Raw genomic sequence first — 22,673 nt, forward strand, 5'->3', positions numbered from 1 at the left:
AACATTGGTCCTGCAGATAAAACAACAAACAAACAAAAAAAAAAAAAAAGAAAAAAGAAAGAAAAACGAACAAAAAAAATCAAAAAACCTCAAACATCCAGTAACTGCAAGTCCTTTGATTGTAGAGGGAACCTAGTCAGATCATGGGCCTCACTTATAGATCTAAAGGGAAGTGAGAGGAATCTGGTTCTAGGAGGAGGAACTTCGTTGCTGGTACCAATGCAAAGTGAAATATAAAGAGTTATGATAACTCTTGAAAGGCTAAATCCAGGATATGCTAATGAAATTTTATTTCTCTGTGACTCTTACAGCCCAACCTTACACCTATGCCTTGAATTCGTGTTGCAGCATAGTGTAGCTGCACCCTAATAGCCAAGATCAGAAGCGTGGTATGTTTTGCAAGTTAGTTCAAAGGGACGTGATATAGCTTATTATTTGGAGCTCTCAAAACTATGAGCCCATAAAAGATCCTAAACACAGGTTCTGATAGCCAACGGCACGTAGTTCTAACATAGAGGCTCGAAGACTGTATTTTCTTATGAATTTCTCACTTGCTGATCCATCTGGCACAGGCATGAGCATGTCCCAGAGCTGGAGAGYGACTGCAGGAGGAAGCAAGAGCTGCAGGATAGGTGCAGGGTACACATAAAACTGGGCAGAAAGAAGGAGGGTCCCACTCCTATTTCTGCAATGGTGACTTTAGTATAACTGTTCTCTGGGCTTTCTCCTTTTAACCTCCAAAATGAACTTTACTAGGCTAGAACCCAGCTCCAGAGGCCAGTAAATTTTATGTGGCTTTCTTCCCTTGAATTAAGACACTGCTTAAAAAAAACAAAACAAAACAAAACACCACACTGAATTTTAGCTCAATCAGTTCCAGTGATGGCAGCAGACCAAGTTCACACTTTCTATTTGTCAGCAAAACACACAGAAACTATCAAACACAAATAGAAGGATTGAGGGAGGAGGGGGCTTACAACTGAGCTCTACTTGAGTCATCAGCAGAGCATTTGAGCACCAGTTTGATTTTAAACATGTGTTTAAACTTGCTGAACTCAAAGACTTAAATTCAGCCTGTATAGATTCAATATACTGAATGCAAATGGGACTATTCACCAGCCAAGATTTACATGCATTAAGCATTTTGCAGGTAAGGACCTGAGTGGTACAAAAGCTAAGTGCTGCGTGAAAACTCAAGAGCAAAAGAAAGGGTGTTATAGTAAGGACCAGTTAAATATATTAATAGTGTATGAGTGGTCTACTRAAGATTGGTAGAATTCCCTTTTGCTGTATTGAATCAAAAATACTGACATTTTTCACAATGGAGATCAGAAAAAAGAACATAATGTTCTATCAATAAATTTGATTGATTTTTAGTGCATTATCTTTCTATCTTTAAAGAAAAAAAAAAGCTTTTTTGCTTGAAAAATTATGACTTTCTTTGCAACTGTTACTGAATTGGTGTATCTCCCTTATATCATCACTGTTGGCACAAAACCCTCAAAAGGAGCAAGTTTGTTATAGCTTTTAGTAAAGCATCTTAAAAAAAAGGCTCCTTCACAAGAGCACTGTAACTAAGAGCTCTTATACTGAACACTGAAATTGTATTTTATTGTCACGGGGGATGGAGACAGCGAAATGTGCGGMCAAAGCATAACTGCTATATTCTGCAAGAAAGAAATGAGGAAAGGTGGCTTCTATCTTCTCAAGAGTATTGTAGTAATTCCTACCAAGGGCCAGTCATTTAAAACCCCTCTAGTGGGGGACTTGCACATGCCAAGAAAACCTTTATGCACAGCTAGAACCCATAAGGTACAAACAGGGTCTGTAATTACTATTAGTAACCTTGCAACTTCGGAAATGGCCAGAAAAAAAAAAAAAATCAGGAAATTGACTGAATTCCCAACAGAGGAAAGTTTTCTTTTTGTACAGAAAGGTGCAGAAAGACTCAAATTCCTCCAACAGTTCATCAAAAATAGCTGTGTAAATTTGCACTATTCACATACACATTCCTCTATAACAGTGCTTTAATTCCCAGTTCATTCGTGTCTTTATCAATTTAACTTTCTGCGGCTCTTTCTTCCACTCTTTCTTGCTGCTTGGGAAGAGACACTTTTCCACTGGAAAGGTCACCCCCAAAACACATAGTGGARTTTCATTTTATTCAAAGAAAGAACTGCTGCATTTAACTGACGTACGTTTTCAGCACCTCTCCATGGATGTGCAATTCTTGTCGTATCATTTTATGGCCAAATGCTCAGAGGTTTTAGATACTTTGCTTTCCATGGAGTTGTGTCAGTAGAGAAYTTACATCATAGGGTTTCTCTGATACTTTTTTTTTTTATCTGCTACTCCTTGTGCCTTGATTCTACTTCTGTTTTAATTGCATCTATGCCATCAAGATCTCACATTTTCCTTGATTTCTTTTGCACATAGAGAATACGAAGAATCACATTCGTCTTAGTTAGGTACTCAGCCACCAGTTTCTTCCAGCCCTTAGCTCATGATTGCTTGTCATTATTTAAAAATACTCATAAATTTTCTGGTGCCCATATAAAAAAGCACGATTTCTTCTCCTCTCCTTCTCCTGCCGTTTATCTAACATCGTTTTTTCTGTTCCTTCGCTGCTGCTCCCTCCATACAAACAAGGAAAGCCTTCTGCACTGTACATATATATTTGGAAGGGGCTTTCTTGTCCTGTACTGAAGTGCTTCTGGCTCGGTTTGATTCATATCAAGTTTCACCTCTTTTTCTGTAGGACAATTAATAGAAATAGCCATTTGTATTGCTGTCAGTCCTCTGAGTGGACACTGCAAGCTAGTTCGTGATGCAGTTCACAGCCTGTACGACAGAAGTACGCTTCAGGCTTTGCTCAATCAACTCAGAAAATCCCACTGAATCCAACAAGAGCTACTCACATGCTAAAGCCTGGGGAAGCAGTCCCTTCAACATAGTTATATTTTCTAGAAACATGGGGCTTGACTCTTATCCTTGCACACATTTCAAGAAGCAGAACAAAAAAAAAATCAACTTTCTGCTTCTGGTGCAGCAAATGAAATGCTTGTTTGCAGCTSTTTTTATTTCACTTTTGCTCTGCTTGGCTCTCAAATAATCCCTTTCATTATGTTTTATCCTTTATATCTATCCGCCTCATTCTCAGTTCTGTTSCTTTTTGTTGCTCTTTGGAGCTTTGATTAACCACATCAGCTTTGTGCTGCAGAATCGCCCTCAATGAATGGCAGGGGGAATGATTTATTTTCTGAGTCACCGCTCAAAAGACAAACTTCCATCAATCAAAACCCAGACAAGAGAGTGTGACACCACAAAGCGATATGCGAAGAGGCGCTTACAGCAGAAGGGACAGGTGGTCTTTGATAGCTGACTTACATTGCAGGTCACTAATCACAGAGATTAGCAGCAAGGTGATAGGCAGCGCCTGTTCTAGAAGGCAGCGTGTCATATCATCCAATTTGCTGTCAAAATGTAAGTGTTTAAGTGGTAGAAGCTGCTTTATGTATATCCTATATAGTTATGGCAACGGGGTGATGASAAAGTTGGAAGAGTGAAAAATCTTGTCTCCGTGAAGGTGTAGGCATGAGTCCTGTACCGATTCAGCCCAACTTTGTTCTAGAGGGAGTAAAGCGACTTCCCACTGTTGTTTTGTTCTCCTCTGAAAAAATGCCTATGTTAAAATGGCACCTTCATACTTGGCAAGACCTGCTTTTTGTCTTCTTAAAGTAGATCTTTCATTCCTCTCCTTAGGGCAACTTCTTAGCTTTTTTTTTTTTTTTTTTTAATTTTTTTTTTTTTTTTTTTGATGCTTGCCCTCGTAGAGTGAACACAGCCACAGAATACAGAGTAGCAAGCTGGATTTTATTTTCCCTCCTTTGGGGTCCACAGATTGAATCATTAACTAAGACCTAATGCTGGTATACAGTGAACAAGTATCCTCTTCTTCATTTTATAGGGGAAGARATGAGGCATGGGTAGGCAAAGTGAYATAGTGACATGGTACAGGGAGAACATGAAAGAACTGAGCACAAACTCTTGACCTGCCAGGCAGAGTCTGATACTTAGCCCTGGATTTTTTGAAAATCAAGTCACATAAGCACAGTAGAATACTGAATTTAAAAAATCTTGGCCAACGCATGTCTGAAATCTTTGGGTGAGAAGAATAATATGAACCTTAGATATTATTAACAAGATGCTCTTTCATGTTTGGTAGAGCCCTTCAGTCAGAAAGACCGTGGAACACATACAAATACGGCTCTCTCTGACCACTGAAATAAAATTTGAACGATGAGAACATCATACAGAGATAGTTTTTCTCCAGGTTATACATTAGTTTTTCCCCAAAACTCCAAGAGACATTGAGATCAAACAAACAAAGATACTTGGGAAGTTAGCTCCAGTTCAGGCTCCTCAGCTGCAAATGATGATGGTGGGTGTTCAGATGCTTGAAAGACTTTTTGGATGTGGTTATCAATGTCCTACGGCAAGTTAAGTYAACATTTGATAGTTAACATCTCATTTGAAACAACTAACAGTGACAGTCAGGCCATGCCTCCATGAAGATGCAAATGCCTAGTACTAAACTTAAAATGTTCTGGTCTCAAGACACAAAATGTTGAACCAGGGAAATTTTACATGGTCGTTTCCATTTGTCCAAAAATTCTTCAGTATTGCCTGTCATTCCACACCTAGCCTAAAGCATAAAGACACATAAATATAGTGCTGGATGTTCTGGCATAGTCAACAGATATTTGGGCAGATATTTTTAGTTATTCAAATCAAATTTGTATAGCTAGGTGATCAGAGGCTGCAATGATCTCATCTTAGCAAACATGTAATTGTGGCCTAAACTGCATGATACTACTTCCAAGGTTTTTGTGATATCCTGCTATAACATAAAAGATTCCTGTGTTTTTTATTAAACTTTAAGCTTCAGATTTATAACAGAGGTTCATATCCCAAGAGGTCTTTATATGAAATAAATTAAGCTGTAGGTATAATATCCTCTCACATTTTGGCCAAGACTTTGGAAAGAAGCAGGCACAAGAGAGAAGAATGAAGAATTGACTTAATACTGCTTGGCTTGAACCCAGTGCTTGAAGAAAGTAACAAAAAAACACTTTTTTAGTCACAGCCATCAGGTCATTCTTCTACTGGTAAGGGACTTGCAAGGCAATTAAAAGAGTCTAATCCGAAAGATGTGGTTTATGACCTCCTTGTAAATAAATCTAAAAGTACAATGAGCTAMAGGTCCAGAAAAACCTAGAACAGTAGTTAAAATTTGAAGTATGGTGGGGAAGCATGAGGGGAGTTGGAATGAAATTATCCCAATTATTTCTGTTTTGGGAATACCTTAAGTCCTCTTCACTTTCCTCTTATGAGCTGGAATCTTCAACTAGTGGAAGATTTATGCGACAGAAGAGAAGAAAGTTTTCAAATAGTTTTTGACTAATGTAGGTAGTTTGCTGCTGCTGCCATCAGAACCCTACTCTGGCTTCCCCAAGGACATCAATTACTCTGGAAACAATCTTATCTTAATATTGAAATGCTATTTATCAGTCCATTTAGCCAACCTTGGACAAAAATGCTTTTTCTTCAAAACCTCAATTTAATACCTAATGTGTGAAGGTATTTAAATAATAAATGCCTGAAGAGCCAGTCTGACAATGTAGACTGATTTAGGTTCAATCTGCAATTTTTTTCTGACTCACTGTAGCAGACTCCAGCTGTGCGTGTGTGATGGAGAAGGGCTCAAGTACAAAACACATACCTGTGCCTTCTAGACTACTACAGGGATTTTYTATTATAAGTTGATAGATTTTATGGAAGTATAGCAATAACCCCRGGACCATTTCCATACATGGACTGTGTTTTCAGTCTCTTTATCCCATCGTTTGGTAAGGAAATATCCACACTTGGATACACTCTCTATTTATCCTTAGTTTTCCACCAAGTAAACCAAATGAGGAAACTAACTCTTTTAAAGCATTACACCTATATGGATTCTATGCAGTCTATGCCTAGGCAATATTTGCATTTCTGCGAGATTCTGGGAAAAATAGGAAGCAAGGACGGATTTTATCTGCATGTAGATATGTACATGCAGATTTATGCYAGCAAAACTAGCAATCTTAGTAAGGTGTCAGAGGCCTGCTGAACTCTTTGCACAGGAAAACTTTTCAAAGGACTGTGCATTAACTGCTCAAATGAATATACTCAACAACTCCGGGCCAATTGCATATGATACAGCTGTATCTGCRAGTTGACCATCCTTTTAAGAGGTCCTGAACTCCTGCAGATAAGAATGATTACACTGAGTCAGACCAAAGGACCATCTAGCTAGCCCATCTACTCGGTCTGACAATGGCCCATGGTGAGTTCTTTGGAAAAGTAGAAAGATAAAGTGGTTAAGAACAGTGGTTTAAGAAATAAGGTTGGTCCTTCCCCTCAATGCACCCCAAGGAGTCAGGGGTTCAGCACATTCCTCAGCCGAACCACTGCATTTGATAACCCCTCATTGACCTGTCTGCTGTGAATTTGTCTAATCTCATTTGAAACATAAATACTTTTGCCTTCTCCAACATCCTGTGACCAGTCCTGCAGTGTAATTATGTGTTGTGTGAAAAAGCACTTCCTTTTCTTTAAACTCGCTGCCCGATGTGTACAGGTCTTGTCTCCTCTATAGGGAAATTAATGAGCTTTCCATTAGAACAAGGCTTTGAACTCATACTGAATCTCARACTTACCTTACTTATCACTATTGTGCATTATTCCTGCTCTCACAGAAGAGAACTGAATGCGAGTTGGGGCTGTTTCAGGAGAGAAAGCACGTGTGCCATTTCTCTCTATGGTCACCACAGCAGGCTCTAATCCTGCCCCTRAAAATACTGGTACTCTCAGGAGTGTCTATTTGCTGCAGTAAAACTAAGAAAAAGAAAAAAAGTTGATATGAGAAAATAATAGAGTAATAGTTTATGCCTATATATCGGCTTTCACTACTGCAACTAAATGGCTGGGGATGTCACAGATTCAATTGAGTTTGGAGAATTGTGCTCAAAGATATACTCAAAAAACATTGCTAGGAGCAGATTCATTTGGTGTCTACTTATTTATTAATATTATTTACACACTGCAGAAATCTGTGATAAATAGCTCCCCTCAGCAGGGAGAATGAGGGTCTCACCTAAACAGGCAGACCGAACATAGGAAAAATAAAGTGCTATCCTTTTGCAAGGAAAAGAAGATATCTTGCCGAGGTCACAGGATTCAAGGAACTAGCCCCTAAGCTTCCTGTAGGATTACTCRGGAGGCCAAACTGCCTTTTTCTTGCATATCATATAAAATTGTCCCAGCTCTTGTTGCAGATTTCAAGGCTGCTGGATAATCTGTCCTTGCTTTCCTTCAGCAGAGAGAGAAACAAGCCCATTTTCTTCTCCTGATAAAATCCCCAGAAGAGTCCAACTTCAAACCAAGTTTATTAAAATATGAATTATCTGTAAAAGGACTGCAAAGGCCCATGAATTGATTTCTGATTTTCTATGGACTTATTTTAGGRCTTCTCTGTGAGATAATCAGAGTGCACTGAGAGATGCTAAGGATTGATTAATCAGTATAACTCCTACTGTGTCCAAAGCTTAACTTTCAATTACACTTTGAGTTTATGCAGTAGGCAGTATATTTTTCTTAGGTAAAATGTCTACAGGGGAAAAATAAAAAGATAAAAATAGAAATTTAGAAATAGAAAATAAGTTTTTTTTTTTTTTAATTAGATTGCTCCCCCATTGGAATAACAAGGAGAGGTGTCACCTCTAACGAGGGGTTTTAACCAAATACAGTCCCTCTTACAAGGTGAGAACKCCATCCAAATTTCCCACAAATCAGTGCTGCTTGATACAAACTATGTTCTGGAAAAAGGACTTACACCTGATGGTTGGGCTGCAGCACAGCCCAGGGGCATGATTAGTCCTTCCAGGCACATCAGYGCTTCAAAACTGCAACAAGGATCTAAGGAAGAGCTTAAAAAATTAGTGATAAGTAATACTGTGTCTCAAGTGAAAATATAATTCATCGTGTTCGTACTGTCATTGCAAAATTCTGCTTTCCTACTTCCCCAAAGTTATCAGAGTATCATCAGGGTTCATTTTGATTTACATTTTGTTTTTTAGCATCATGGTAAAAATCAGGAGGTAAAATTTACCTTCTGATTTTATGTTGCAACTTGTAAATCTACAGGCCAGAGTGGACAGGCTGCCCAAATAAGKAGAATTTGTCTCACCTAGCTTTAGATATGTATCATGCAGACATTAATAGCCAAATTAGTTACTTTCGGTTCTTTTTATAATCAAAGAAAAGTAACAGCCAATTTTAACGCATGATCATATGAACTGTTTTAGATGTCTACTACAGATACGAATAAATTCTTACCAGAAATGACTCTCTTTCTTTGTTGACTACAACGGGACCCTAAGTTGACTAGTTCAGGAATAGGAGTCTAAATTTGGCTGGATTAATCATGAGTTTTTCATTCAGTCATGTTGTTGTATGATTGTAATTTCTTAATAACTTAATGACTTAGCCCAGTAAATTTTCAAGGAGGYACGTTTGCATGTGTCCCACAAACACATAGATGCAAGGTGACCTGAAGAAGGTCCCATGGGAAGTTGGTAGCTGCAAACCCCAGCTCCTGTTTAACTTCAGAAACTTGTTTGGCAGAGTTCACTGATTCTGTGTCAGTGTCATGTTATTCACGTTTTCATGTAGATAATACGATAGATAAGTGATTTACTCAAGTCTAAACTGGAAACTGAATTCCAGATTGTTGATCCTGAGATCACTAATTTGATGACTAAGTGATACGACTTTCTGTGGCAAAACAGAATGACTTTTTAAGTCATTCTTATAATGAACAAGAAGTTTTTGTATTGTTTAACAAGCCTAAGAAAGGTTTACTGGTCTGCTGAAGGAGAGCTGGGCTAGCATACTCTGGAACTGAGCTGGAAGAATATTCTGCAAAAAATTGTAGGAACAAAAGAAAAAAAAACAAAAGGAAGGGGGTGGGGAGGGGAGAAGGCGACTGAAGATGCAAATGCCGCTTTTTAGCCATATCTTTAATGAGTAGTTAGACCATATATTAGAAGTAATTGAACTAGCTCTCAGTCAACAAAAGCTGCAAATAGATTGTAAAGCAGAATAGGATCACATTAATTTACACTAAACCAAAGAGTAATTAGTTAGTGTTTGAGCAGTGCTTAGAAAGCAGAAAGTGCTATATAAAAGTTAATTATTACTATTTGTTTCAAATAGATGCAACAAACTCAATCTCTCATATATCTCACAAAAGACAAATAAGCAAAACTAAGTAACAGGCCCTCTGCCCTTTAGCTGATACATAGCAAGACATCTCCTGGAAAACACGCATAGTCGTATTCAGTGGACATCTCTAAATCACAAATTTTGAGCTGAAGTCCTAAGACCGCTTTCTATCTCCACTAGAAAATGAAAAAAAGGGAGATTAAAGCCAAGGCTCGATGCTTATCATGATGCCACTATCTCTGCACTGTACTGTGTGCATGTCTGACCTTGCACAAGGCCACGAGACAAGAGAATTTAAGAGAACAAGGCCCTGGGTTTAAGGAGGAAGTAAGTCATCTTCATTTTGGACCACGCAATTGCTCCTGAGATAGAGAAACAGTTATGTCTACTGCTGAGAARCAAGAATCTGGGGAACAGCACTAGTTTCTTTTACGCCTAGCTGTACCACTAATTTATTGTGTGATCTTGGACAAGGCATTTAACCTTTTGGGCCCATTATATGAAAACCAGATATAACCATTCTTCGCTGTTTCACAGCCAAGTTAAGGGTCTTGTTTGATGCTTTTAAGCATGTCATTTCAATAAATTATCTATGAGCCATATATCACTTTTAAAAAGATGACCGAGGGAGTCTGAGAGTCTAACAAGAAACTTATGAGGTGAGATCATACAGTTTCAGGATGGATTCAGAGCCATGGCATGCTAATGATTTGCAAAGATTATCAGGCTCGTCAGAACCACGGACATAAAAGAACTCGAAAGTAAAGTACTTATCTGCTTTTTTTGCAATAAATTCTTGACCCAATTTCCTTCCTACCTTGGCAAACTCTTGCAGAGAAGAATGGTCAATAGTAAGGATATCACCTCTTTCTCTGTTTTAAATCATAGTTGATAATGCAATTAAAAAGGTAACATATATGAACGAAATACTTTGCTATGCTTAACTATATGAGCTATGCTTAACTATATGAGCTAAAAAAACCCCTATATTTAACACTTAGAATTTTCAAAGTAGTTTATAAATGTTAATTCATTAGCTAACTGTTATATCTGTAAAGAAGGAAGCGGTACATATGGAGGCAGAGTAGAGAGCAACATCCTCACACAAAAGCTTCTGAAGCCAAATCTCTATTTTTACATATCATCATCCCAGTGAAGCTGGATCAATGCTTGAATCTGCTGGATGCAGAAATCCACAGGAAATCCAATTGCCAAGAATCCTTTAAGGATAAGTTTGTTTTTACCAAAGTTCAATCTCGGTAAAGGAACGGGTCCACGTTACGGCRTTTCTGAGGACAAATCCGATGTGAAATGTTCCCTCCTGCCAGGCTCAGTTGCCCTGCTGTTTACTGCCTCCCTGGGGATACTAATGCTGCTGTTTGTAAAACTACAACATAAATCAGATGAGGGAAATGGTCTGGAATTAAAAAGAAAAAGAACCCTTATCTGGAAAACCCCTTACCTTTTCCTTTATTATTATTTTTTTAACGTAGCCCAATTCATTGGGCTAGATTAAAACCAATCTGTTTTTAAGGTGCGATTTCACAAGAAAGAGAGCAATAAACTGGTGCAGGAAGCAAAGCAGTGTGGAAACCTCTTTGCCACCACCTAAACTGTGYGGTGGAACCATCTCCTTTTACAGTCACAGTGTGCAATAACTCGYTGAATCTAAAGTTAGTATTTCTAGCCTGTTTTTCAAGTGGTAGAACAGGAGATTTCTATTAGCTCTTCTAATGCATCTTTTCCAGCTCTTGCCCCTACCACCCATGATCAAACRTGTATTTTGTAACTTTTAGAGATAATTTTGCTCAAATTTCGCCAAGAGAGCTGCTGCTGCTTCATGAAAAATGCCTGTCTGAAAACCCTCTTCATGTCTACACTTCATCCATTTTTCCTCACTTACAGACCTAAGTTTCTCTGTTTTTAACTGGAAATTCTGTTCATCCTTTATTGTCTTTACAATATTATTTTTTCAAAGAAAAGTTTAACATTGTTGAAAGTAAACAATGTTGAAAGTCAAACATGCAGGCAGTCAGCATTTTCTTTCCCCTCTCTTCCTTTCATTTCAGCAGCAATGATTGGTATCCCATATAGGAGAAATGAATGTTAAAATATGATTAGATCCTCCCCGCTGCCTAGGAGCRTTTTGTTTTGTAAATCATGCTATCTGTAAGCTATATTTAAGATACTCTACATGATTTTTGTACTGTATTTCTGGCTAGTGTGGTGTGAATTTGTTGTGTCATCTCCTGACTGGCATTGGGGTTTATATTAGTAATGCCTTCCTTGAACTTCTGCGCATCCAATTCACAGCCCATTAAACTATATGGAAGTATTTACCACTCATTTGGGGAGAGGAGTGGGTCTCTGAACCGAGCTCCCTCTATAAAACTTTTTAATGTTCACATTTATGGTCTGGGCTGCCCTGTATCATCTTTCAGCCTTCAAAAATGTCAGTGCTGAGGATGGAAATGAATAAAATTAAGAAACTGGAGTCTTTGGAAAGCTTCCCAGAGTGACCCCAAATGAGCCGAATCAGAAACATGTAACAAAGCACAGGGGCCAGGTTTTTGGATATAGCTGGTGACCTTGGAAGCCTCTGGTGTGCAAGGAACCCTCCGAGGATCTTCAAGTGGCCTTTTTGATGGAACAGGTACTTCTCTGAAATTTGGCTCCTTTCTGGCATTATAACTAAGTCAGTTTTGAAAATTTCATTCCATCATGCTTTTATGGAGCTGGTGTCTCAGGAAGCCTGATGTTCAAGCTGTCACTAAGCTCAGTCAACACTGCTTTGAGCCATTAGGCTTATAAACAGGTTGACCCTAAAACACTGGGGCCTGTGAATTTAAGCTGATTTCTTGGGTAGGTAAGGAGATATTTATATTTTCGTTTAGCCTGAGTGATACCAGCACCTGCCACTTGCTCTAAACAGAGCAGTTAACCCGTAACTCGCCCTGTCAACTCCTGTTGACAGAAACCAAAGCAGATAAATTAATGGCTCCCCTGAGAGGAATGAACTGAGAAGACTCATGTAAACATACCTCGCAAAATGCAACCACATTAATAGGAACGGAAATTAAAGAGAAAACCCCTCCATCCAAGGTAGGCACAGCAGGCTGAAGGCAAATCCCAAAATAGCGATAGAGAGGAGGAAAATAAGCCAGCTGCTTCGTAGCTCACCACGCTTGCTTGGGCAACGGCAGGCAGCGAATCCCCGAGGCAGCCGAAATTATTTCAACCCCAATGGTGCTGATGCCTGAGATACATTTGGGGCTTTCTTGAGATGTGTGGGGGGGCGAATTTTGTCCTTACCCCCTCTGTGTGTGTGTACACAAAATCCCGCTACGGCAAATGCACTCCACAAACGGTAATTCAAACAAAAGGGAGGGAGAATATGCAATTCCCTTAAAAATCTCTCTTGCTAGGAGGGAAACGTGCAGGCAGCTCTGTGCTCCTTGGCTTCTTCCTTCATTTGCGAGCAGGTTTGGTATCTTTAGCTGCTTGGTCTCAGATGTATTGGGGACGTGGCACTGTGACATAAACTGAAGAGCATTCAATTACTTCTTCTATCAGGGGACAATCCCGAGGTATTTAGCTATCCCAGTGATGGACAGTCTTATAAAAAGTGAAATCAGTAGGTCAGTTGATTGGCCTCTTGTTTGGGGATGAATCTAATTAAGTAGGAGATTTTTTTTTTCTCTCCACATCTCTATGAACCTCCTCTCTCAAATCTGTTTCTCTTATTTCCCCTGTGACAAGGGAAAGCTTTTCCAGCTACCACCTGTTTATTTAAGCTTTTGAGAGCTTCTGGGCACTGCAGGGTTTGTGTTCCTCACAGTCCTCCAAAACAGAGAAATGGGACGAGGGGGGAATTTATAAGACCATAACGCTGCTTTTAGAGCTAACATCTACGGGGATGTCACCCCTGCAGCCTGACCTCCGCTGTCCTGGTCAGGATGGCATCATAACTCTTGTTTGATCCACACTCCTGGGTTGCAACATCTGGATGGAGATGATGGGAAGATTTTACCCCACACTGTAGGATCTCAAGCAGTTTTTTGTTTCTCTTGCACCCCAGCTGCATTAGGAATGTGAAGAAATCCCTAGCAGAGCTTTCTATGAGGTGATAGACTACAAATCGTAATTCAGGGAAGGATGTCAYGGGGAGGAGTGTAGCAACAAAGAAAGAAGCTGTAAAGGGAAATCTTATTCACATGTGTTTTACCTCCTACCCTGGCATTGTTTAGTGTCTGTGCCTTGGCTTGGATCGAAGCCAATGAGTCAAACAACATTCTCCTTGTAATTATATGCTTAATGGAAACAAGCAGAGGTCTCCACAGCCTGGATTTGGAAAGGATTGTTTCTTAAGTAGCTGCATTTGAGGAGCAGGGAGGAGGGCGCATGCAGAAAGCTGTGAGGATGGAGTGAAGTCGGGAGGTCATGGATCACAGCGGGAACGTGTGCTCTGGGGGCTCTGCTAYGCTCTTCAGCCYGCACCGAGAGCCGTCAATGATGGCACCTCTTCGGTGAGCGAATGAAGATGCAACAAGAGGTTGTGCAGAGTGACCCTCTMCCTCTCGCTTTCCTGCTCTGCTGGGTGGCTGCTGACAGCACCTCCAAAAAGCATGTGGTAGCACCGTCACTTACAGCAGAGACTCAGGGGTGTGACAGAGGTGACCTGGCCAGACTTGCCAWTGCATTTTGAATAAATCTGCCCACCACCAGCTCGTTATCTGCTTCACCCTTTTCTCTAGGGATTAATGGTCCTATAAGAGCACCAATAATAAAGAAATGTGCCTACCAGCATAAAGCCCAGCATTGTAATTCAATTTATTTTTCAATTTTATGTCTTGCCTTCTACYGTCCCTGCTATGGGAATGGCAGGAGAGCAGGCAAACAGCTGGACACAGAGGTACTTGAAGCTCTTATAGGAGATTCCCAGTAAGGGTCGATCTCAGCTCTACTGCACTCGCCTCGCTTTAGGTGTGCGGGAACCTGGCATTGCAGCAGGAAAGCATGAGGAGGGACAACCCCGACAGCACGGTTTGAACACGAGAGCTGCAAAGTGGCTCTTGACAGGAGGGCTCTGCGTAAGTGCAGGGGCAAGGGGCGTTAGTCATGGTCACAGATACATAGTCAAGAGCCTGGCCTAAGGCTAACACGCCTTTGGCTCTCATGCTTCATGCTTTTCAGTGCTCATTAGCTGATCCATATCAGAGCTATTTCATGGGAGAAGGAGGAAAGTGTAGACCTCGTATCTGGCTCCAGGATTTTGGAATTAAGGGAAAAAATGATAACGAAGCGGTAAAAACACTAGTTAGGAYCCCAGCTTTGGGCTCAGGATCAGGCCAACATTTTCTCCTGCAGAACTGCAGAGGGAGAAACTCTCCAGGAGTGTCTTTAAGCAGTATTTTAATGACTTTACTATTAGTAGCTAGCTTGTCTGTGTCTCTTTCTAAGCCATCACCTCCCCTCGCCTTTTCTGGCCTGTGCTTGCACTTTTTAGATTGTATAAGACCAACAGCAGTTTTTCCAGCTGGCCTATTTATTTATTTATTGTTTCAAGGATGAAATTAAAACATTTCACTAAGAGATAAGGAGTGGCCTCAATAATTTTTCAGTTTGGAAACAAATGTATTCATTTGTTGAATTGAAACAAACTTTCTTTAAAACAAACAAACAGCAACAAAAGCTGTAAATTGGTTTTGATAGTGACATCTATTGCTAAAAAGCATTAATAATAATGCATTGGTCCTCAATGAGGTTTTCCACCAATCTAATCTGGGAACAGCTCTACTGAAATYRGAGACATAAAGGCTATATCTACAYTAGTAAATTAAATATTTTATTACAGTAAATAAAAGTCTGGAACTGTTCCCTGGCACTGAGGCCAACTGGCATGGAGAAGCCTTCATCTATATTAGAAACCCTCCTAGTATCCAAGACAGGATGGCTGTACTCTTCTGCCTGTTGGAATTGGCCCCGGCCCATGCTAAAGCCTGAGCCATAATGAGAAATTGTTTGGCCAAGGTCAAAATACGGCCAGCAACCTCTGTTAATTGCTGTTTAGCTGTTGTTGAACAATATGAAAAATAATTCCCTAGTACTGCTTAATTTACTAGTATAGATATAAGCAAAATCTGAAGTAGGCCAAACTGTAAGGAAATAGGTACCTCTGTGCTTACAGTAGTCATCAGATGCTTTTGTAAATGAAAATATGCTTATTATTTTGACTGTAAGTTAGTTATACAAGCCATGACCTCAGTATGGTATCCTGCTCTTTAGCCCACTTTAGCACTGCTTTATCACTGCTTAAGTGCTTTGCCGTGACCTTTGAATAGCTAGGTGGTGGTGGTAGTCTCCCGGCCGGCAGCCTCAAGTGAAACAATAATTGGGACCTTGGGTTTTTTTTTTCTTTTTTTTCTTTTTTTGAAGGAAAACCCTTTCCATTTTGTTCCTCCCAAGGTTGTTGAGCAGTGTAATTTTTCTGAGCATTCAATTCTATTTTCTTTCTTCCCCTTATTTTGGGGAGAGGGGGAGTAAGAGCAGCAAATGAATGACATACATAGAAGTGATTTTTCGTTAGAAGGTCCGCATAGACGGAGCGGATATCATTTAGAGCACGTTGTCTAGGGATGAAGGCAATACCAGGCAGAAAGAAAATGTTGCCAGATTGCCCTCCCAATTCTAATCTCTGACTTCAAGCTATTGCACTGCAAATCAACAAACAATGCAAGCAATAATGAAGGGGCGTTCAAGAAAGAAGGATGCCATTTTGGGGGATTACTGGATGTGAATGCTGCCTCTCCCGGCTCTTGGCAAGAAGTGAATCGGAATCTCAGCGTCGGCAAATCAAATGTTACTAAAGCTCCCCTCAGGATTGTTTTGTAATTTTGTTAATATTTTAAAAGCATCTCTTGATCTCACACATGCCTACACGCAGCTATGATTTCACTGCACACTGGAGCAGATGTCTTCTCTCTCTTTTTCTCTTCTCTCCCTCTTCAAATTCAAACCCTTTGCAATTGCAAAGTTTTCGCCTTAATAAGACGCATTATGAACAATTGATTTTGAAGCCCAGGAGCACATTAAATTTACCAGGAGACGAGGCAGTTTAAGCCTGCTATGTTTGAAGGATTGGCCTTTTCACCAACGCTGGCTAGCCATGAGCATGAGAAACTTCTTAGAGGAAAAACAAAAAGCAAACAAGTRAAAAYTTTCCCTCAGACTCACAGGAATAGAAACGCAGAGCCACAATTGTTCAGAGCAACTTTGTGGCCTGGGTCTGGAAGCCCTTCTCCAAGCAGAATTCCTAACACTATCTTAAATTACCCTCAGCTTTCTCTTTTTTAAATGAAATTTGAATAGCCAGTGTTGGTGGGGCATATCAATGAATGAATGAAAGCTTGGGTTATTTGCACATTTTTTGCTGTGAAAAACCACTTAGCAGGATAAAGGCTATCTACCTCCACAGTATTTATGCTGTTGTTCAGGATGGTTGACAAAGAGGTGGGCTCTCTCTGAAGGCCAGGGCTGTGACTTTGCTTGACGTCCATAAAGTGCCATCAATCAGGTGGATTAATCATGAGTCATGAGAGGAAAGGAAGTGTAGGCAGGCAGGACAAACGCTCTGGCCCTGGCCAAAGATCAGACAGCTAAACAGTGCTATTCCTGGCAATGTTCTACACTCCTGCTTATCCCTCACCATAAACAAGGATTAGCTTGTTTTCTAGCTAAGACTTTCTAGTTATGGAGTTCTAGATATCTCTTTTTTTTGTGTGTGTGTGTGTATAGTTCTCAAAGATGGTATCACATCAAGGCAAACAAAAARGTAAAATAGTTAAAGGATTGTGTCCTCATTAACAAGAGAAGTTTCCTTTTATGTCTGTGATATAAATAAAAATGTCTTAAAAGGAAAGAAATCTATGAAATGTACACAAATGGTGGGTTGGATACCAGAGCTCCATCTTACAGCTGGGGAAAGAAAGGCAAAGAGGTGTGAAATGGAGAGATGGACCCATGTGGTGAGTCACTCAGTGCCTCTCAGCTGGCTGGCAGCAGAAGCAGGAACTGAAAAAAGATCTTCTGAYCTTCTGATTCCCAGCCCACAGTTAGTCTAAGTCTTGTAGTTAGGCTAGTGTCAACTCTGGGAAGTTTACACCTCCCTGTCACTGGGGAGAGGCAACATCTGCCAGAGAACACATTTTCATCTCAAGTCTGTGGGCCTAACAGCTCAAATCCATTCCTCCATCCTCTTGCCACACRCTTTGACTTTTTCCTTCCTAGTGAAACGTATTCAAATATTCAGATGCTTCAATGAACTCAGAGTAGATATTTCTGTGGTGACTTCACATGTTCCTTCTAAATTTGACTATTAAGCCATTTTCTCTCCTTAACTGWCTTTTAAATAAAACAGAGCTAGGTTGTTGGACACTTCTTTTTATCTGTCTTGCTTTTAAGGCCTCATTTCATATGTAGACTTCAGACAGCAATTGCCAAACATATGTTTCACCTCTCCAGAACAACATCCTTTTGACAGCAGATGACCACACAATTTACTAAGTTGGAAGCAAAGAGCAGCCTGATTCATGCAGTGAGATAACTGCTGCTATTTCAGAATGGACTAACTCTGAAGACCTTTTGAAGACAAACTTTGTACCTGCCTACATGCAGTGACTCAACCGTGGGGACCTGCCAGGGAAGGCCGAATTCCACGATTCTCTTTGGGAGAAACTCAGACATTATGTTCCCGGGACGATGTCACTAGGTCCTGCACACAGGGCCCAAACCTGAGTCGAACACATCTTATCTTCTACAGAGAGGAGAGGTTTATGCCTTCTGAGGGAGCACGGTCATTTGCAGGGTGTGGGGTATCGTACTCAGACATGCTGAGGAGAAGGGAAGCTGAAYAGAAACTTCCAGCGTGCCTGAACTCCGTAGACTCCGTAGAGAGGGAATTTATCTTCCCAAATCAAGAGAATCAGTCTCCAGAATAATAAAAGCACTAAACTCAGACTCAAAGGTGCTTAGGAGCTTAACGAAATTAGGCATGCTTGAGGATCTGAAATGTAAACATGAGAAAAATTTGATTTTGGAAACTGAAGAGGAAGTTAAGGTTTCCCAGATGAAAGAAAAGATGGAGGAAATACATAGCAGAACTGCAAGATGTGTATCAGGARCATTTGTTTCTTTAAGGCTCAAGAAGCCTGAGGCTGGCAAACCCTGATAACCACTTAAAAGCTGCCTGATAAATGGGTCAGATGCATTCTGTCACGCTCAGCTGAGGATGCTGGCCACGAAATTGGGAGCGGGATTTGCGTGGAGTGGAAGGCCCATGTAGTTCGCACTGTTTGTGTCACTGCTTTGTGAGTCATTGGTGGAGATAAGRAATAAGACCTTGAAGAAGAGCCTGGAAAAGTCTATAGAGTGGAAGTAATCCATCTATGCCTGCTGGGATGTGATGTTTCTCAAACTTCCCTGCACATTGTGACTCAAGCCATGGAAATGCATGCCAAAAAGTGACAGCAAGGTACCAATACAGTGCTTATGTCTTCTTAATTACAACAGAAAAATTGCCAATGATTTCCTATGTTCTCAAAAAAAAAATAAAGTTTATAATCTGTTAGCCTACTGTGGGGAAAAAAGGCATGCATATGGGTGAATCTTTTTCTTCTCCAGGAATTATGCCCCATTTCAGTAGGATTCTTCCTCTACCCTTTCCTCTCTCCCCAAGACGATCGATCACACCTCCACACCTCCTGTACCATTGGTTGTTGATGGGAATGATTCTCCTTATGAGAAATGTGGGGTTTACTGTCCTTCAGTCTGAAGGGACTAAAAGACCTTGGTCTCTTGGTTCTCAGCAGATGTCTCAGCTAATATACTGCACTCTGGCATTTAAAAATTAACTTGCAATTACACAGCAAGAGGGACTGACTTCCCTCATTCTGCATCATGACTGGGATGTCCCTATCGCATGTCTCAGCTGGTGTTTGCCAAGTGTCTGGACTGCCACCGAGCTTGCTGTGAGATAGGTGCTGAGCTGCTCTAGCTGAGCAAGTATGGACACCTAAGTAACTGGGTATTAAGGTTTTGGGCTTGCACTTTTAAGAATCTGAAGCTCACCTAAGTCCTTTATAAGTTCTAAGTCATTTATTTTGATCAGTTTCTACACTTCTAAATTTTCTGTCCTGCTTAACCAAATCARGCTTCTGACTCCTCTATTACAATCTAGCTACAAGGGTTGGCAGTTGTGACAATGGTGCTGTTGTTTCCTGTGTTTGATTTAAGGTGTTTCTGTGAGGGTAGATGGGGAAGGTAGAGACATCTCTCCTGTTCAACTCACAGACCTGGCAGCACAACTGACGCCTCGTAATTTTATTAGCATCTCACGTGGGTGTCTCTCTATATGACTCTGCAAAAAGCAGGCTTAGAATGTGTCATGTATCCCTGGACGATTACTAAAAATATACCAGTATGCTGAAGGGAGTGTGTGGGGGGAAAGCATAAAGGGAATGTGTAAGAATAACTGATCTATTACAGATCTGCAATAAATGCATGTAGAYTGGCAAGCAGTAGTGACAAAGGAGTAATAAAAGTCCACAGAAGTCTGAAAGACAAGTCAAAAAAACAAYTGATATTAGTGCTACAATTGAATTAAGAAGAGGAAGATTTGATTTTTAAAAAAGGAAATAYGGGATTAATATAATGAAATATTTTTCTAATGATCATATCTTTTAGGGAAGTAGAATCAAAAAAAACACACAAAACCCCACAAACATCTGAAAATGGATTTCCCAAAACATTACAAAAACACAGCGCTGTATTAAAAAAAGAGAAACTTTATATTGGACTGCAAATGGAACAAATAGCCYGGTAGATTCTTCTTCTTAGATTTACTATACTGGAGGAAGATGAACTTGTACCAGTGACCTGAAAAGCTTGTCTCTACTTCTGAATCATGCAAATGCAGACCAAGTTCTTAATCACTTTGCAGCTGTCCAATGTTGTAAGAGAAAAAGAAGAAAGTCATTTTGATTTAACACAAATCCATACCGTTATCACAATGCTGCGGAGCCCTCCATACAGCTGGAATGCAATTCGCTGGCCCAAAGAAAGCCTAAATGCATAGTGTTGGCGTTTGAAGAATCACTCCTCTGTAAAGAAAACTTCTGGAACTACAGAACTGCTGCATAAGCTTCTCTCCCTCCAAACATCTGCTCGTTATTTGTACAGAGAGTGGGCTGGACTCATTACTCAATGACAATCCTCAACAGTTTTTAATGGCCCCTAAATAATTTGTAACTTATCGCAATAGCTGTGGAAACACARACCAGGATAGTGGTTGTGAAGATAGCTTGACTGAAGGCAAGAGATGCTTCTCATAGCAACTTTGATGGAGAGGAGAATCAGAGTTTCTACTGAAACCAGAGTAACATCATTGAGCTTCAAGATATCCCAGTGTTCTTGCTATTGTGAAACATATTCATTGGAGATCTGGAAACTGTCAGCTTGCTCCAGCTTTGTACCCTCAGGGAGGAAGCAAATATTCTACTGACTATGAAGATGTGCAACTATAACTACAGTAATTCAATACTGACAGGGAGTAAAGGTGAACAGACCTACCACCACAAGAGATGGCACCAGAATGGAGAGACTTTAACTGGCAGATGTACACCGCTTGGCATCGGTGTAGACAATGAATTTCACATTCGAGAACATTAATGCAGACATTATCCGATCTCCAGCATGTCTGTGCCTTAAATTTCCTCTAGAGCACAGCTGAGTGTTCATTCCCGTTCTGTGTTAGACCCCTCTCTGGCAATGAATACATTTGACAATTAAAATATTCTCTTTGAAGTTAGTGCAGACCTTCCAGAATGAAGAACTGTGACCCAGGATTAATTAAGAAGGGCCAAATTTGATCTCCTTCACGAGAGTGTAAATTTGCATCAGTTCCATTCTCAGCCTAACAGGAGAAGACATTTATCCTTGGCTGTTAATTTCTTTGCTATCTCTGGTCAGAAGAACAGGAGATGGCTTTTCCTCCAATTAATACTCAATGGACCCTGCCTTCCTGCAGGCTTCAGAATTGCATAGAAGCTGCAAATCCATCTGCTTCCTCTAAATAAACCCACTTCTAAGACAAGTTATCCAAATGATCACACCGTKTAATCCACTGAAATATTACAGCAAAGTGAAAACTTATCTTGTTTACCCTCTCTCCTTTCAAGTGTAACATCTCTAGAAATCACTGGACATCTCTGAACTGTATCAGAACCAAAAATCTTTCCACTGATTGGTGAACTGGACCTCTATCACCTGAGTTGAAGATACCATTCCTCAAATGCAAGTCAGCCACTGAAATGTTTCACAGTCACTTCCAGTTTCTTAGCATCATAGAATCAGTAAGGTTGGAAGGGACCTCTGGAGATCATCTAGTCCAACCTCCCCACTCAGAAGAGTCACCTACAGCATGTTAGACAGGGTTGTATCCAGGTGGACCTTGAATATCTGCAGAGAAGGAGACTCCACCACCTCTCTGGTCAACCTGGTCCAGGGCTCTGTCACTCTCACAGGGAAGAAATTCCCCCTCACGTTCAGGCAGAACTTCCTGTGCTTCAGTTTCTGCCCATTGCCTCTTGTCCTGTCACATGGGATAGTTTGGTAGTGGTGGCAACCAGATTCTTCACACTTGGCTATAGATCAGTTTTACATGTGGCAAACATACTGTCTACACAAAATCTAAATATGGTATGAAAATTTGACATGTGCGGACTTTGTGGGAGAAATTAAAGACACCACTTGACAAGTTCAGAAGTGTGYTACTGAGAAGATATGGAGAACATCTAGCGAATGACATAAAATGGATTATCCTCCCTCAGAACTGGTAAAAAGAAAGGGCAACAAAAGACTACCTGGTGCTCACACCAGTGTCATTAYGTATCTGAGACTTCAAGTCAGACAAAGGAGGCAAGGAAAGGAGCTGTCCAGAAGCTGGGGAAGCAAGGAGGAAAGCAAAGTCATGCTGCTGGAGTCGTGCATATCAGTATGTCAAAGATAGCAGACACTAAAAACAGGGATGGACTTCTCCACTATCTCCAGGAAGAGGTAATCGATCAAAGAGGGTAGTGTAAGGACAGGATGAAAGCCAGATGAGACACGCACTCTTCGGTGCCTTTCACCCTTTACAATCATGTATTCTTTAAGTTGAAAAGTCTTTGGTGTTGCCCAAGGGCTGGCACACGGGGATAAGGGCACTGATTCCCAAGGGTTTTGGCAGGGCTCCACAGTGTCCTTACCACTACTGATGATGAAAAATTCAAATGAAAAGCGGTTGCCCACCATTC

The sequence above is a fragment of the Rhea americana genome, unplaced genomic scaffold (genome assembly GCF_003343005.1).
Source record: "Rhea americana isolate MKP2758 unplaced genomic scaffold, rheAme1 scaffold_148, whole genome shotgun sequence".
Taxonomy (NCBI): Eukaryota; Metazoa; Chordata; class Aves; order Rheiformes; family Rheidae; genus Rhea; species Rhea americana.